This window comes from Ursus americanus, chromosome 3 (assembly GCF_024610735.1).
Source record: "Ursus americanus isolate L20-20 chromosome 3, mUrsAme1.1.p, whole genome shotgun sequence".
NCBI lineage: Eukaryota > Metazoa > Chordata > Mammalia > Carnivora > Ursidae > Ursus > Ursus americanus.
Window position 1 is genome coordinate 34,925,799 of NC_142129.1, and position 15,663 is coordinate 34,941,461.

At 39.0% G+C, this 15,663-nt stretch overlaps 1 long non-coding RNA gene across 1 annotated transcript in view; it reads right to left on the bottom strand.

Moving 5' to 3' along the window:
- Nucleotides 1-754: 754 nt before the first annotated feature.
- LOC123789046 (uncharacterized) overlaps nucleotides 755-15,663 on the bottom strand; it is a 170,692-nt gene continuing 155,783 nt past the window's right edge. The window contains exons 13-16 of the long non-coding RNA XR_015723903.1: nucleotides 12,914-12,981; nucleotides 9,745-9,834; nucleotides 5,420-5,752; nucleotides 755-3,572 (exon numbers count right to left, since the gene is read on the bottom strand). This is a non-coding gene — a long non-coding RNA (uncharacterized LOC123789046). The remainder of the gene's footprint in view (nucleotides 3,573-5,419; nucleotides 5,753-9,744; nucleotides 9,835-12,913; nucleotides 12,982-15,663) is intronic.

The window sequence follows — 15,663 nt, forward strand, 5'->3', positions numbered from 1 at the left end:
CCACAAGAAAGAAAATAATCTGTGAAAGTTTATAATAACTGTTGATTAAACATAAAGGAATATTTAATAGATTATTCCTATGTCTTGAAGGTACTACTTAGTGATTAAGATATTATCTACAAAATGACCTGCAGCATTGTACAAAAATTTCTTGGAGAAATAAAGAAACAACTAATACAAATCTTTATACTTAGGTGGTATTTGGTTTTGGAGTTTGTAACACTTCAGGACAAGACATGTGACGACCAGGAGAGAGAGAGAGCGAGAGACAGAGAGAGGGAGAGAAACAGAGTGGAGACAGAGAGGGAGAGAGAGAGCAAGAGTGAGTGAGAGAGAAAGAGATATGAGAGGTACAGGAGTTTAATTCATTTTTTAATCTTGAGGAATTAATTCCATCATTTCTCTCAACCTTGTCTTTTTGACCACTGTTACACCTGTAAGTGACTTATATACTCTGTTTGCCCCACAGTCTTATCACCACCCTACTTTGTGCTTGCTTTCTCTCTTTCTTCTTTCTTTCTTCTTTCTTTCTTTCTTTCTTTCTTTCTTTCTTTCTTTCTTTCTTTCTTTCTTTCTTTCTTTCTTTCTTTCTCTATTTCTTTCTTTCTTTCTTTCTTTCTTTCTTTCTTTCTTTCTTTCTTCTTTCTTTCTTTCTTTTTCTTTCTTTCTTTCTTTCTTTCTTTCTTTCTTTCTTTCTTTCTTCTTCTTTTTCTTTCTTTCTTTCTTTCTTTCTTTCTTTCTTTCTTCTTCTCTTTCTTTCTTTCTTTCTTTCTTTCTTTCTTTCTTTCTTTCAGATTTTATTTATTTATTTGACAGAGAGAGAGAGAGAAAACAAGCAAAGGGGGCTGGCAGGCAGAGGAAGAGGGAGAAGGAGAGAGAGAAGCAGGCTCCCTGCAGAGCAGGTGGAGCCTGAGATGTGGGACTCGATCCCAGGGCCCTGGGATCATGACCTGAGCAGAAGGCAGTCACTTAACCAACTGAGCCACCCAGGTGCCTGTGCCTTCTTTCTTTGAAAATCTCATATTTTCCTGGCTTTCTCATTCTTTTATTCCACCCTAAACTTGCCCAGTTGTTCCTACGCCCCACTCAGCTTCTACCTCTGTTCCTCTCAGGATGCTTTGAAATTCAATAAGCACCTAGACTCTTGCTTTTTCACATTTTACAGTATGCCTATTTCAAATTTCACATAAGAAGCAATAAGACAGAGTTTGTTGCTTTCCTCCTTCTAATCCTTGATCCATATTGCTGCTTATAGTAATATTTCTGAGATGCAAAATTACTCCTTTGCTTAGTATTGTCCATGGCTCCCAATATTCATCAGGGTTAAAACCTAAACTCCTTACTATGACTTTGGAGACTTTTAAATGACCTTGGAATCATTCACTCAACAAATACTTATTGAGCACCTACTATGTCTAGTCACTGTTCCTAGTGCTTGGAACACACCCGTGAACAGAACAGGGAAAGATCTCTGCCCTCATGGAGATTATGTTCTGGTGATGGGAGAGAGATAGGAAGTGATAAATATAATATGTAAGTAACTTTCCCAGCAAATTAGAAGATGATAGATGCTATAGGAAAAAAAGGAGGTCAGAACTTCTGGGAGTGGCTAAGGCAGGCCGAGTCTCCATGGAACAGTGAGGATCAGCCTTCCAAGCTTTGAGTGCATGTCCCCACCAAGGCACCCTAACTTCCCAACATACTTCACTATCTTCCTTTTCGTGAACAGCCCTTGTTCTGTCACTTATTAGGACGTTGGTCTAACACAAAGTGTCCAGTTTCCATGGGAGCCCTTTCTTTGCTTAGCCCATTTCTGTTTTTGATTCCACGTTCTGGTATGGCATCATTCCCTGCTCCAGTCTCCCCGATTACCCCTCTCCTCCCAGATAGAGTTGGTTGTCCCTCTTCTTTATCCATCTATATCACAGTTTTCTTTTCTTTTCTTTTTTTTTTTTTTTTTAAAGATTTTATTTATTTAAGTGACAGAGAGACAGCCAGCGAGAGAGGGAACACAGCAGGGGAGTGGGAGAGGAAGAAGCAGGCTCCTAGCGGAGGAGCCTGATGTGGGACTCAATCCCAGAACACCGGGATCACGCCCTGAGCCGAAGGCAGACGCTTAACGACTGCACTACCCAGGCGCCCCTATATCACAGTTTTCTGCAATTACTTATTTACTTTTATATTTATGATGATGATGATTTGCTGGGTTATGCTATAGCAACAAAACCACCTACATTTTAGTGGTCTATTTTTCATTCTCACATTTTGGTTACAGCAACTGCAGGAAAAACTGTGGCTCTGATCCATGAGTTCCCTTCATTCCAGGAGGAACCTACATTTGGGACATGTCTTTTTCACGGCAGGGGGAAAAAAGGAATAGTCGAAATGGCAACGCCTCTTCAAACTTCTCAGGTATAGTATCCATCGGGTATGCTCACATTCTTGAAGTCAGTGGGGTGGAAAAGATTCCCAGAGAGTCCCTGCAAGTCATGTGACCATGGTTGGAAGCTAGAATCCTTTTATAGAAGCAGTAATTGTGAGCCATACAATTGACCCCACTTGGGTATCTCACACAGTGGACTCTGCGTACCATGAGATCAAGTTCTGCGGCTTTCATCACCAAACGTATTTCCTAGTACACCAAAGCAGCTTGACAAAACTTCATAAGAAGTGAAATCAGAAAAAGAGGATAGGAACTAACATTTAGTGTCATTGTCCTAGGCACCACCACACTTTATTACTTCCATGTTACAGACTAGGCAAATGAGACTCACACATAAAATAATTTGTGCATGGCAACAGTTCTGAAACGAGGGATCCAACCTGTGTGACTCTGCAGCTGCTCTCTACTTCACCATCCTGTCCCTGTAGACATCTATAAGCTACCGCTCTTATGCAGTGATTTCTTAATATGAAAATAAAGAAAAGAGACAGATACGATTGTGCTATGAAGAGTGATTCTATTTCTGCACCGTATCTTGCATTTCACCTATTCTTATCATAACTCCCACCATTTTTCTATTTCAGGCATTTATTACATCCCATTTAGAGTTCCATAATCACCTCTTAATTATTCTCCTCTCTCTCTAGGTTCCATTCTACACCCAAATAATGTTCCCAAAGCTTATCTTGCAGCATGTCATTCTTCCGTCTGAAACTGTTTCAAGGTTTCTAATGATCTGTACTACAAACTTGAGTTTGTGCTCTTAACCGACATGGTCTCGCTGTTCTTCCTCAAATCCCTCTGCTGAACTAGTGACGTGTTTAGGATCTCATCTTCACTTTTTCAAATATAAACTTTGCTTTCTCTGCTCACTCCACCTGGAATAACCCTCCTTTTGCCTTCATTTATAGAAATGTTTTTCAACTTGAAGTCAAATGCTGTTCATTCAATTAATATCCCTCAGGTCCCCACCTGAAAGACGTCTTTCCCTCCTATGTTTCCATGGCGCTTAATAGCTGAAGGCAACTGAAGTTATTACGGATGTTGAAAGTGGATGCCGATATGACAACTATCTTCAGATATTTGAAGGGTGGTCAGCTGAAGAAGGATGGGCTTACTCTCTGAAGCTCTAAAGGGAAGAAGACAGACAAGCATAGATACATTATAGGGGAATAGGTTGCAGCAACTTCAGTATCAGCCTCAAGTGTTGAAGCAAAATCTGGATGCTCATTGATTGTGAATCTTATAGGATTTATGATTCAAACATCATCGTTCATCTTATAATAGTTTGTGTACATGGTGTTTTCTCTACTAAACTTGAGTTGTTTAAGAATAAGGACTTTGGTCTTGTTTATATTTGGGCCTCTCATCCTATTTATTGGATTGGCTTTGTTATGCAAACAGGCTATGGACATACATATCACTAGGATCACATGGTATAGCTATAAAATAAATTTTATTAAGAGAAAAAGTTGCAAGCAAAAAAGGAGCGGAGTGCCTATGATCCTCCAAATTCTCACAACCCCAACAGAGGTGGGTTTTAGATTGAGCCTCACTTGGCTGCATGCATCCCGCTGAAGGGGCTTTAGAGATGGAATGTGTTCTATTCAAATGTAAATTTCCTGCTGGAGGAATTGGCCTCAGGAAAGGAAGAGCCTCCGGATCTCAGCCTCTGATACCAACCTGTTTTCTCACTGAGCTAATTTTTTGCTAAATTATCAAAAGGGAGGGACAGATGAACATTGGGAAGGGGAGGGGAAAAAAAAAGACAAAAACAGAGAGGGAGGAAAACCGTAAGAAACTCTTAACTATAGGGAACAAACTGAAGGTTGCTGGAGGGGAGGGGAGTTGGGGGGGATGGGGTACCTGGGTGATGGGCATTAAAGAAGCACTTGAAGTAATGGGCACTGGGTATTTTATGCAACTGATGAGTCACTAAATTCTCCCTCTGAAACTAATAACAGAATATAGGTTAATTAAATTGAATTTAAATAAAAAATTTTTTAAAAAGGGAGAGAATGAATCACCAAGACACTCAGATCTGTTTCTTCTGCTTGCAATGCTTTTGCATGAAGACAATACTCCCTAACAGTGGTAATAAAAGAGAAAGAAGGTAAATGGATCTCTTCCATTTTCATATATTTATTTGGCATAAGAAAAGAGTAGAAAATGGAAAGCAACCTTTGAACTTTTGTATCCAGTTATAACATCATCCACTGTAAGAAATGGGACTCAATGGGGGCGCCTGGGTAGCTCAGTGTTGGTTAAGAGTCTGACTTTTGGTTTCAGCTGAGGTCATGATCTCAGGGTCAAGAGATCAATCCTCCCCCACCCCCCACCCCACCCCAGTGTGGGCTCTGTTTCCACACTGAGTGTGGAGCCTGCTTCGGATTCTCTCTCCCTCTCCTCTGCTCCTCCCCTTGTGCTCGCTCTTCTAAAAAAAAAAAAAAGGAAAGAAACTCGTATCAATAACTAGCTCAATATCACTACAGGGAAAAAGGAAATGTAAAAGACTGGGAAGAAGGGCACTAACAGAGTAGCTGGGGTGGTTGGAGGACTGGGCATGGCAGGTGCAGAAACCCAGGCAGGAGCAGAGAAACAGAAACAGAAAGCTGGGAGAGGGCTGAGGGTAAGAACAGGCTGGTTGGCACCGATCAAGGGTACAACAGGGACGGAGCTTGAAAACATTATGCCAAGTGCAAGAAGCCACACACAAAAGGCCACATATTGCATGATTTCATTCATGTGAAATATCCATCATATGTAAATCCATTGAGGCAGAAAGCAGATGAGTGGTTGCCAGGGGCTGAGGAAAGGGGAGAGTAGGGAGTAACTGCTTAAATGGGTATGGGGATGCCTAATGCTGTCAGTGTGATTAATATATTTTGGAACACGATAGGGGTGACAGTACAACATTGTGAATGTACTAAATGCCAGTGAGTTGTACACTTTATAATGGTTAATGGTTGATTTTACCTCAATTACAAAGAAGAACAGACTCGTTGAGACCACTCTGGGAGGAATGGAATTCCAATTGTTTTTTCTTCCTTTTTTTTTTTTTCCTTCACTTGTCCAAGGTTACATTTTTTTTTAGTTCAGCCAAATTTAGGTCATACACCTTCCTTCTTGTTGTATGGAGGCAACGTAAGAAAGTATCCTCCCTTGAGGCTTCTAGTGGGAGGGCTCCAGGATTTCATGGACCATCAAGATTACAGAAAATGAGGAAGATGTAATTTTCCAAAAGTAATAACGATGTTGTTAGGAAGGGGCATACACATATTGGGCATACACGATATCCCTAAAATATCCCTATTGAAAGCAAAAAAAAAAAAAAATCTGTTAATCAGGCATAAAATTATCTTTGTAAGCAAATGTAGTAAGATGTCTTGAAAGACCAAACAAGAATCCTCTGGCACATTTACTACTATTTTTAGAATTCAACCTTTTCTTTAAAAATACTTGTGGTTGCTTTGTATGTAGAAAAAATGCTTTGAAATATACAAATAGTTAAAATTCTGTTCCCTTTGAGGGCATATTGTGCAGAATTCAGAGGATAAATGGAGCTGGCATACAGACCCTTTGAAGTCACCTGGAATGCAACACATATTTTGAAAATGGTAAGGGAGAAGAGACATCACAACTAGTTCTCCACTTTGCATTAATCAGAGTTCTTAGGATTCTTTATTGGATTATGTTTTTGTGGAAACTTGGGAATTTAGATGAATTTCCTTGAGGTGTTTGACAGGTCTGAAGAGGAATTATTGAGACACAACAACGGTAAGCTGACATTTGATTTTTAGAACACAAGGAGTAGAAGGAATGTACTTGCAGTTCGTGTCTGCGTCTGTTCCTATATCCAATATGTACGGTGTGCGTGATACTTGTTCTCTGTGGCAACTGAGAAAAGTTGCACTGGAGAAAGCATTTAAACGTGCAACATTGAATATAATCAGACCTTGATGTATTAAGGAAAAAGCTTAGTTAGTCAAGATTCTTCTTTGTGATGGGTTTTTATCTCAGTAGGAATTTACCTGAAACATAGATGACCTGTATTGTACACTTTATACTATAAGAAAATACCAGGCAAATATTCATTCAAATAGGAAGGAATGAACTTCAATATAATTTTTTTCTTTTTCTTTTTACTGGCATACAGGTCAGAAAATGTACAGACTTGGATATAATATAACAAAACAGAAAGATCTCTGGGTATGGATTTCAAAGAGCTGGATTTGAGTTCTGACTACCACTCTCTTTGTGAAGCCAGGCGGGCCATTTGAATTCTCTATAACTTAGTTTCCTGCCTTACAGTGATGTTGTGGAGAGTATCAACCAAATGTCATTTATGACAGATTTCCTTCCTTTATTTGATGGACTCTTTCTCAAGAGACAGCTATATTTTCTCACAATACTGCTCATGGTTTTAATGCTGTTGGAGATAAAATGAGGGACTACAGAAGCTGGTTAATGCCCAAGTTCCCTATTCTAAGAACAATCTTATCTGCAAAATGTCGTCTTTCCATTGGCAAGTCACACATTTGTTTCCGTGGTGGGGGAGAGTAATCCTGCCACGGGTACGTCAGACTGTGGCTGCCTCTTTCTGCCAATCTTTAGCTCTCACATTCTCTTCACTGTACACTTCAGTCACAGTGAGTTTATTTAACACTGGTCTTAGTTCCAGCCGAGGCATCCTCAGTTACACAGTCCCTGATATGAAAACAAAAGCCAAAACACAAAAGCAGCAGGAAATCTGTACAACACTAGGACAGTAGATATGGAACTGGTTAATGTTAAATAATAACAGATGGAGGGTGGTGAGCATTCACTTATTCTACGGGATGGTGAGAAATGTGGTGGGAAATGGCAGGTGTGCAGTAGAGGAAAGGGAAGAACGATGAAGGAGAACAGAGAGACTGGCTGAAGGTGAGGAATGGGAGGACAAAGAGTATCTGTATCTAAGCACAATTGGGTGTACTTAGATTCTATTTTAGATTAAGTCAAATAACACTTTTCCCCATGTAGCTATTGGGAACTGACATTTAATTAGTGAATGACAAGCATGAAATAGCAAGGTGACATGGAACCATTTAAGAATAAAGCCATCATGATTTCTCTGCAGTTTATACCTGCAAAAGTATTGTATTGTCCTTTATTAAACCTTCACAATATTACTGTGAGAAAGATAAATAACAAGAACTAGCTATTCACTCTTCCTTGTGGACTAAACAAAAGGAAATTGGTTTAAATTGTACTCAAGTAAAAATGTCTTGGCTAAAAAGCCCATTCTGTGCTAAAAAGGTATTCCTTAAATGAGTTACCCATTCTAGTCAATAGCTATGGAATTTACTAAGTTTCATTTTTATGACACGTAATTACATTGAAAGATCCAGGGCTGAACATACACAAAAAAGGCAAAGTCAGCTTTCTATATGGGATGCTTAATACTCTCGTGCCCTCAAATTTTCTCCCAAAGGGCTGTCACATTTCCTGAAATTTTCATATTATTGGCTCTCTGGGAGGAGTCACTGAGGACCCCCACAATGGAAAAGAGTACATGGAATGTGTCATACATTAATTTTAACCATCTATATTCACTTAGATAGTCTTCTCAAAAATAATTCCCAATTATCTGGAAAAATTCCAAGAAAATGGAAAATGGGACAGATAATTTTCAACAGAGTGGGGAAGTGATTCAAGAATCATTTAAGACAGTGGTTACTGGCAAAAATTCTCTGGTGGTGGCTTGAGAGCGTGCAAATCCCTAGTGAAGGAGGCCAGCCATTGTGACAACAAAAGACCCATCTAGATATTGATTATTCATTCAACAAATATTTACTGAGCCCATATAATAATGCAACAGGCACTGTTCTTGGTACTGGGGCTAGAGGGTTAATTAAACAGACAAAAATCCCTGTCCTCAGGGACCTTAAATTCTAATGGGAAACACAGACAATAAACAGTGAAAAATGAAAAGAATGTGCAATATGTTAAATATTGATATGTGCTCAGGAGACAAGGAGGGAGAGACAATAAGATGTGTGTGCGCATGTGCATTTTCCAGGGAGGCGGTTGCAATTTTTGATAAGAGGGCTATTTTACAGTGAAGGTTGAAGGAACCTAGGAAATGAGCCATCAGATATCTGGGCAGAAGATCCTTCAAACAGAGGAAACAGTCAAAGGTACTAGACAAGCTCATGGGGATAAAAGGAAAGAGGCATTCCAAAAGGAAAGATGAAACACTGGCATTGCTTCCTTAGTTTTGTTTAACGTCGGTCTTGCCTCACTTTGTCACTCGGGCCTTCCGCGCTTCACTCAAAGTATTGTTCTCCATAGGCAATCTTCTAGAAATCTCTTCTCTTCTCGGCCCACATCTTCATCTCCCTCTGTTCACCATTTGACTCGATTTCTCCATCTCGGAGATTGATTCTTCTGTAGCTCTACTACTATCTTGCCAGCCAAATCCTTGCTTTCCAGGTCCCTTACTCTTCTGGCAGAATCAGGCTCTACTGCCAGCTTTGTGATCAGCCCCATCACCCTCGCCTTAGATGTTACCATCTGAAAAGTGTCTTTTCACCTATCATCTGCCTTACGGTAAATATTTTCCTAACCAACTCCTACTTCTCTCTACAGCTAGTCCTATCCCTCCTCCCCGAGTACCCGTGCTGGGCACTAGATGCACACACTTATATGTGCATGAGGTGGAGGTGCTACCTAGGACTCTAGAATTGCTTCTTGTTGCCACATAGTGCTGCCCTCATGCCTGGCTCTCTTCTGGCCGAGCAAGGACACCAGCTGCTCCAGATCTTGGGCTCAGCATCTTAAAGGGAAGACAATCTCACTCTCTTCCAGGAGGTTTGGAACTCTATTTCCAGCTTTGCTGGCATTTCCAGTGTGCTGGCTGATCTTAGGAATGCCAAGTTAGGGTTAGTTCCAGAATCTGATACCTACCTGGGTACAAACCCCTCAGAGCAAGGAAGTGTTTCCTTCTAAAACTCTCAAATATTTTTCTCTAGATAGTGGGTTGTTTGCCTGCTTTACCAAGGAAGAGTGCCCTCAGGTACTCCATGGTGATTTGTCTTTTGATGGAAAGTCGAGGTAGGAGGACTTGTTCAAGGAAACAAAGGGCATTCTGTGGCAAAGCTCTCAGTTTGGACAATGAGAAAACCATCGTCCCCTTCCCCCACCCAAACATATAAATATCATCTCTCAGAGGGTGCCCTGCCTCACAATAGTAAAAAGAAGAATCATCCTAAGTGTTTAAGGAGTTTACAATCTAGTTAAGAAGACTAGGGTTAACTTACCATAAGGGGGAGGCCAACGTCCTTCATCTCTTTGGAGTCTCTTTAGCCCAGGCTCTCAGGTGTTGCCGAGGTTATGGCTGTGTACAGCAACTAAGAGAAGATGATGTATTAAGTTTCAGATCTGTAAAATGCACGAAAGTCCATTCAAGTGGAAACATTCAAATAAATAGTAAAGATAAGTAAGGCACAGGTGAGCTGTTTGGATTTGAAATGCAGATTTGGGTGCTATCTGTATAGTGATGAGAGAAAAAAACAGAGTAGACTGTTATCCTAAAGGAAATTAGTTCTAGGTAAAGATTACCAAAGATTACCATCATTGCATGATGTTTTGATGCATAATAATGGTAATAATAAAATTTGTTATTTATTAATGCCCCTGAAGTTATTTAAACCTTTCAACAATCTTATGGGATAGATGATATTATAATCTTTATTTTACAGATGAGGCTCAGAGTACATAGTTTACTCTTCCAACATCATATGGTAGAGAAGGTAAATGGAACCTAGAAATTAGAACCTAAAAATTTGACCTTTGGAGCTTATGCATTGAAGAAGACTAATAACTGGTTGCTTCTGCAATTTTGTGTATTGTTGTATATTGTGAATTTGTTTTATGTATATATGAATGCATTTATGTTATATATATATGTATATATGCATAAATATTTGTTCAGTTCTGCCTCTGATCCTTTAACTAATCTTGTCCCTAGTCAGGGGAAATTTATAAGATCCTAGTCTTGCAGCACAGAGTCTCACATTGTTGTTGTCTATTCTTGATTCATTCAGGTGTTATACCTAATTTTAGGGACTGAGCTTTTGCCTTGTGATTCACTCCCAGGACCTTTCTGTCCCTCTGTATTTCCATTTGGGTTACATGGACAGCATTCCAGTTCTGCCCTTTGCATGCTGTTCTGCTATGAAATTATTCAAGTTGGGTGAACCTGAATAATTTTCCAAGTATACAAGTTCACACATAGCTCAGCTTGATTTACCTCTCTACCACCTGAAAGCCTATATTCAAGACACTTTTCAGATGGTAACATCTACTGGCCCTGGTAATTGATTGCATCAGGGGTGCGAGAGTACTATCTATATTGCTACTATCATTTTCTCTCCAGCTAGATAGATGGGGTATTGGACATGAGCCTACTGCACATTCCTGGCCTGAATCATTGAATGGATGCTGATGTCTCCACATGGGATACAGAAGGAATTAATAATTGGTGATGAGGCCAAGAAAAGAATTAAGAATGAACCCAGTTTGATTCCTGGCTGGCTGCTGGTGCTATCAACTAGAATAGAAAATCTGAAAGAGAAAAATGTTTGAGGAGAGTGCAGTAAGTTATAAACATAACATAGATTTGGACATAGTGAGTTTAATATGCTTTTGAGACTGAAGGTAAATATATAACTCTCGAGTTTAGAAGAGAGTTAGCATTAGAAAGATATGGGAGTTATCAACATATGATTTTATGTATCTACAATGGCAGTGCCACTGAATGGCTTGGGGAGGGAAAACATGTTAATTCTCAACCATATTTTAAATTCTATCTTAAATAAAAAGAATGGTAATTTTTTCCTGTGAAAATGTATACTTTCTTACATTTACATAAAGGCTAAATAAAATTTTATAAAATATTAGTATTTTATCTATAAGATAGTCAATAAAATGCAGAACAGTGTATTTGCTCTGTGTAGTCAATAAAATAGAGAGCAGTGTATTTTCTCTGTAAATGTATCTTCAACATAAGACCTCTGGCTTAACTAGATTTCTGTCCCAAAGCCCCACATATGTAGAATTTTGAAGCCATCATTGTATGTCTAATGTATACATTTCTAGACTCCACTTTCATTAAGGATATTCAAGACTTTGCTGGATACAAATTCAGTATGTTTTAAGAGGAAGTTCTACTTTTACTTACTGTTGGGCTGTATATATGATAAGTAATTTTGCCCTAAAATTACAGGGTCAATAGAACAGAAGTAAAGCGTATGTGTTTCTGAAACTCAATCTTGTGCTCACCATTTGCAGTAATATTAGAACTTATAAAATGTCTTCAGTTTAAAAATACTTACAGATGATAATTTTAATACTTTACTAACCAGATAATCCAAGACAATATATGTATTTAGTCATAACATGCTTACTATGTAAGGTGGTTTTACTACCTGCCTCACTTCCACTTATATCATATTATTTTGTATTCAGTGACATGACTTTTACATAAAAATTAGATCATGGGTTAAGAGAAAGAAAGGAGACTCCTAACTGTATGAATGGAGAATGATTATACATTATGTTTTCAGAATTGTATTTTGTATACTTTTCCTAGAGTGCTATGAAATTAAAGACTAATTAGTATGTAATTTCTTTCTTACAAACTTCAAAATTCCTATTGAACATTCAATTAAGTCTTAGTGATCATTGAAAGCATAATTTCAATAATAATCATTTATGCCAAAATATCCTCTTCTACCTATAATCTTTCAATAAGCTTTCCTGTACACATATTTGGTCATAATCTTTTAACATATTTCTTCTTATGAAATGCAAGGAAGGTGCCATCTATGCTACCACTAGGACCCTCTACACAGCTGGATAGGCGGGACACTAGTATGAGGATTATTCCTGATTTTACAATGAAATTTTTGACTTCCGTCATTTGGAAAGTTATTTTTACACTACTTAGTGGTTATAACTCTTCTTTTCTTCTAAGAACGTATATGCCCTACTGCAAGCTAAACATTTTAATAATATGCTTACATGTTGCTTGATAGTAGGGAGTGAATCTTTTCATTTTTGTTAACACCTGGTACAATTCCTAGCATGTCATAGGTGCTTTATAGTATGTGTGAACTAATGGAAGAGTTTGGTTTTTTTGATATTTATTGGGTATTCATAATTCTCAACTTATCTTCTTGCTGTTGCTGTGCATTCTCTGGTTTTACAAAAATATGCCCACTTCAGAAAAGAACCACTGGCTATGCATTTTTAAACTGAGCCACTCCTAAAAATATTTTAACGAATATTCCTTTTTTCCTTATAGATTCAGCTCAAATGTTCTCTTCTGGGAAGCATAATTTTTAAGTCAGAATCAATCATTCACCATTAGCTACATGACAAATGTTTAATGAGATCTATATGTTGAATATTATTATTGTGGCTTACTCTTTTGCCTTTGTGAGGTCTAGTCCATTGAAGACATCTTTCTGCTTTGATGTAGGTTAAGAATCCTTCTAAAAGGAATGAAAAGAAAAAAACAGAAGTGGTAATCAGTATTCAAGAGTAGAATGTATAGCAAGGCAATAGTCTGGATTTCAGTGATTAAGAATTGAAGTTTCCAAATTCCATTATGTCTATCATTAACACAGACTTAGGGACCTAGTTCATAGATTTTTATGGAAGTTTACTAGACAAGAAGAAGATGGAGAAAAAAACCTGTCCCTTTCTAATCCTAGAGAAATGTGACAAGAGAAGAGAGAATGGGAGAATATGATGAACGGATATATCCCTTCTATGAGTAAAGATATCACTGCAAAGAGTAAGTCCTTGCCCGATTGAGACTCTGGGTGGAAAGGCTCTCATACTTTTTCTTGTACCATCCTGGCTGGGGCTCAGCTATAACAGAGTAATTTTGAAGGCACAGCCTGAAATTTTATTTTTCCAATTCATTCCTACCCTTTCCTGTGTATTATAGGCCCTCTGGGTAGCTAAGAGTCTGACTGGCAACTTGCCAAGACTTGGCAGTGTGATGTATTTCTGTGAGTGGACCACCTAGGCTGGTACTGAATGGGATACTCAGCTTAGTGTTTATAGCAGCAATATGAGCAAAAGTGAGGCTGAACCTGCTAGGGCAGCAATCTGCACATTGGAGAAACCAAAAGAATGGCTCACCACTTTCTTGCTCAGATTTCATCATGGGAGGACCACAGAGCACCCAGAAACTAGGCAATTAAGGAGCATCACTGGGAGCTGGAGGAGCTGGACAACCCCATCAAAGGCTGCCCCACCCCTGTCACCCTTCCCCCACACCCAGATGTCATGTTGGAGAAGAACCTGGGAGGTGGTACAAAGAGTAAGAAATCAGAGAGACTAAAAATTTCCCAGAGTTGCTGCATATTATCCAAATATATTATTTCTTTTTTTAAAAGATTTTATTTATTTGACAGAGAGAGAGTGAGCACAAGTAGGGGGAGCAGCAAGCAGAGGGAGAGGGAGAAGCAGGCAGGGAGCCTGATGTGGGGCTCAATCCCAGGACCCTGGGATCAGGACCTGAGCCAAAGGCAGATGCTTAACAACCGAGCCACCCAGGCGCCCCCCCAAACATATTATTTCTATTGTCATATTGGTTTAAGTTTTAAAATGGATTGGACAATTAGTTAATGCTTCTCCCAAGAAACTACAGATGGGGCCTCTTGAAGACCAGATTAGCTATAGATAAAGAAACGGTATATTTTCTAGGAATTAAATTTTGTAACCCATCTTCATATTTTTATTAAAGTAAGTTAAAATGTATTCTTCCCATATATTTGTGCATCTATTAGTTCTTTTCATATTCTTTTACAGAAAATGATATATGTATCTGTTTCTGTATTAGCCTGCTAGGGCTGCCCTAAAAGACTACTATAGACTGGGTGGTTTAGACAATAGAAATTTATTTTTGCACAGTTATGGAGGCTGAAGTCCAAGATCCAGGTGTCAGCAGGGTTGGTTTCTACTGAGACCACTCTTTTTGCTTTTTATATGGCTGTTTCTCACTGTATTTTCACATGACCTTTTCTCCGTGCATGCACACTCCTGGTGCCCCTTGCTCTTCCTATAAGGATACCAATCCTACTGGATTAGGGCCACTCTTATGATGTCATTTAATCTTAACTGCCTCCTTAAAGACCATTTCTCCAAATACAGTCACATTGATGGTTAGGTCTTCAACATATAAATTTGGAGGGGACATAATTCTGTCCACAGCAATCTCCATCACTGTCTCAGTTATCTGAAAACAGGGACTTTGTTATTATATTCTGAATCCCTAGCATGGTGACTGACAGTAGTGCTTAACAAATGATGAGTAGAGGGGCGCCTGGGTAGCGCAGTCGTTAAGTGTCTGCCTTCAGCTCAGGGCGTGATCCCAGCGTTCTGGGATCGAGTCCTACATCGGGCTCCTCCGCTGGGAGCCTGCTTCTTCCTCTCCCACTCCCCCTGCTTGTGTTCCCTCTCTCGCTGGCTGTCTTTCTGTCACATAAGTAAATAAAATCTTTAAATAAATAAATAAATAAAGAGTAGATAACAAAGGAAAGTAATACATGCACAGTGTAGTATAATGTGGTGAGAAAAGGCACAGACTTTTGAGACTTGTGTTCGACTTCCAGCTACACCTCTTATCCAGACCCAGTTTCTAAATCTGTAAAGTAGGCATAATAATAATGCCTCTTTTTTTTAATTATTAGAAGACTAAATGTATGTAAATTATATGTGCTCAATAAATGTTAGTTATGATTGTTAACATTTAACAGTTTCATTTGATCAACCTACTTTCATTTGTGTATCAGCTAAAACCAATACCTCTCCTGTCTGACCAGCAGGATCAGAGCATGCTGGGTTATAATCAAGGGCTGCAGACGTGGCAGTAGAGTGAGCATGTCACAGAGCCATCATCCTGGGCACTTGTTCTCTAGGGATTGTTTCTGTCTGCTTGGGGGTGATATTTTGGCCCTCGTGATGGGTAATATTCTTAGTGTTTTCAGGCAAAGTTAGGCTGAATTAATTTTAGAACTGACCCAGTTACATATTTTTAAACTTTAGACTACGGCAGCTGAACAGCTAAGTTGGACAATTTACAAACTGTATTATGGCTTATATGGGGCAGGCTACTCTTGAAATAGGACCAAGAGGCTCAAGAGTCCAAGTGAGTGGTTCTT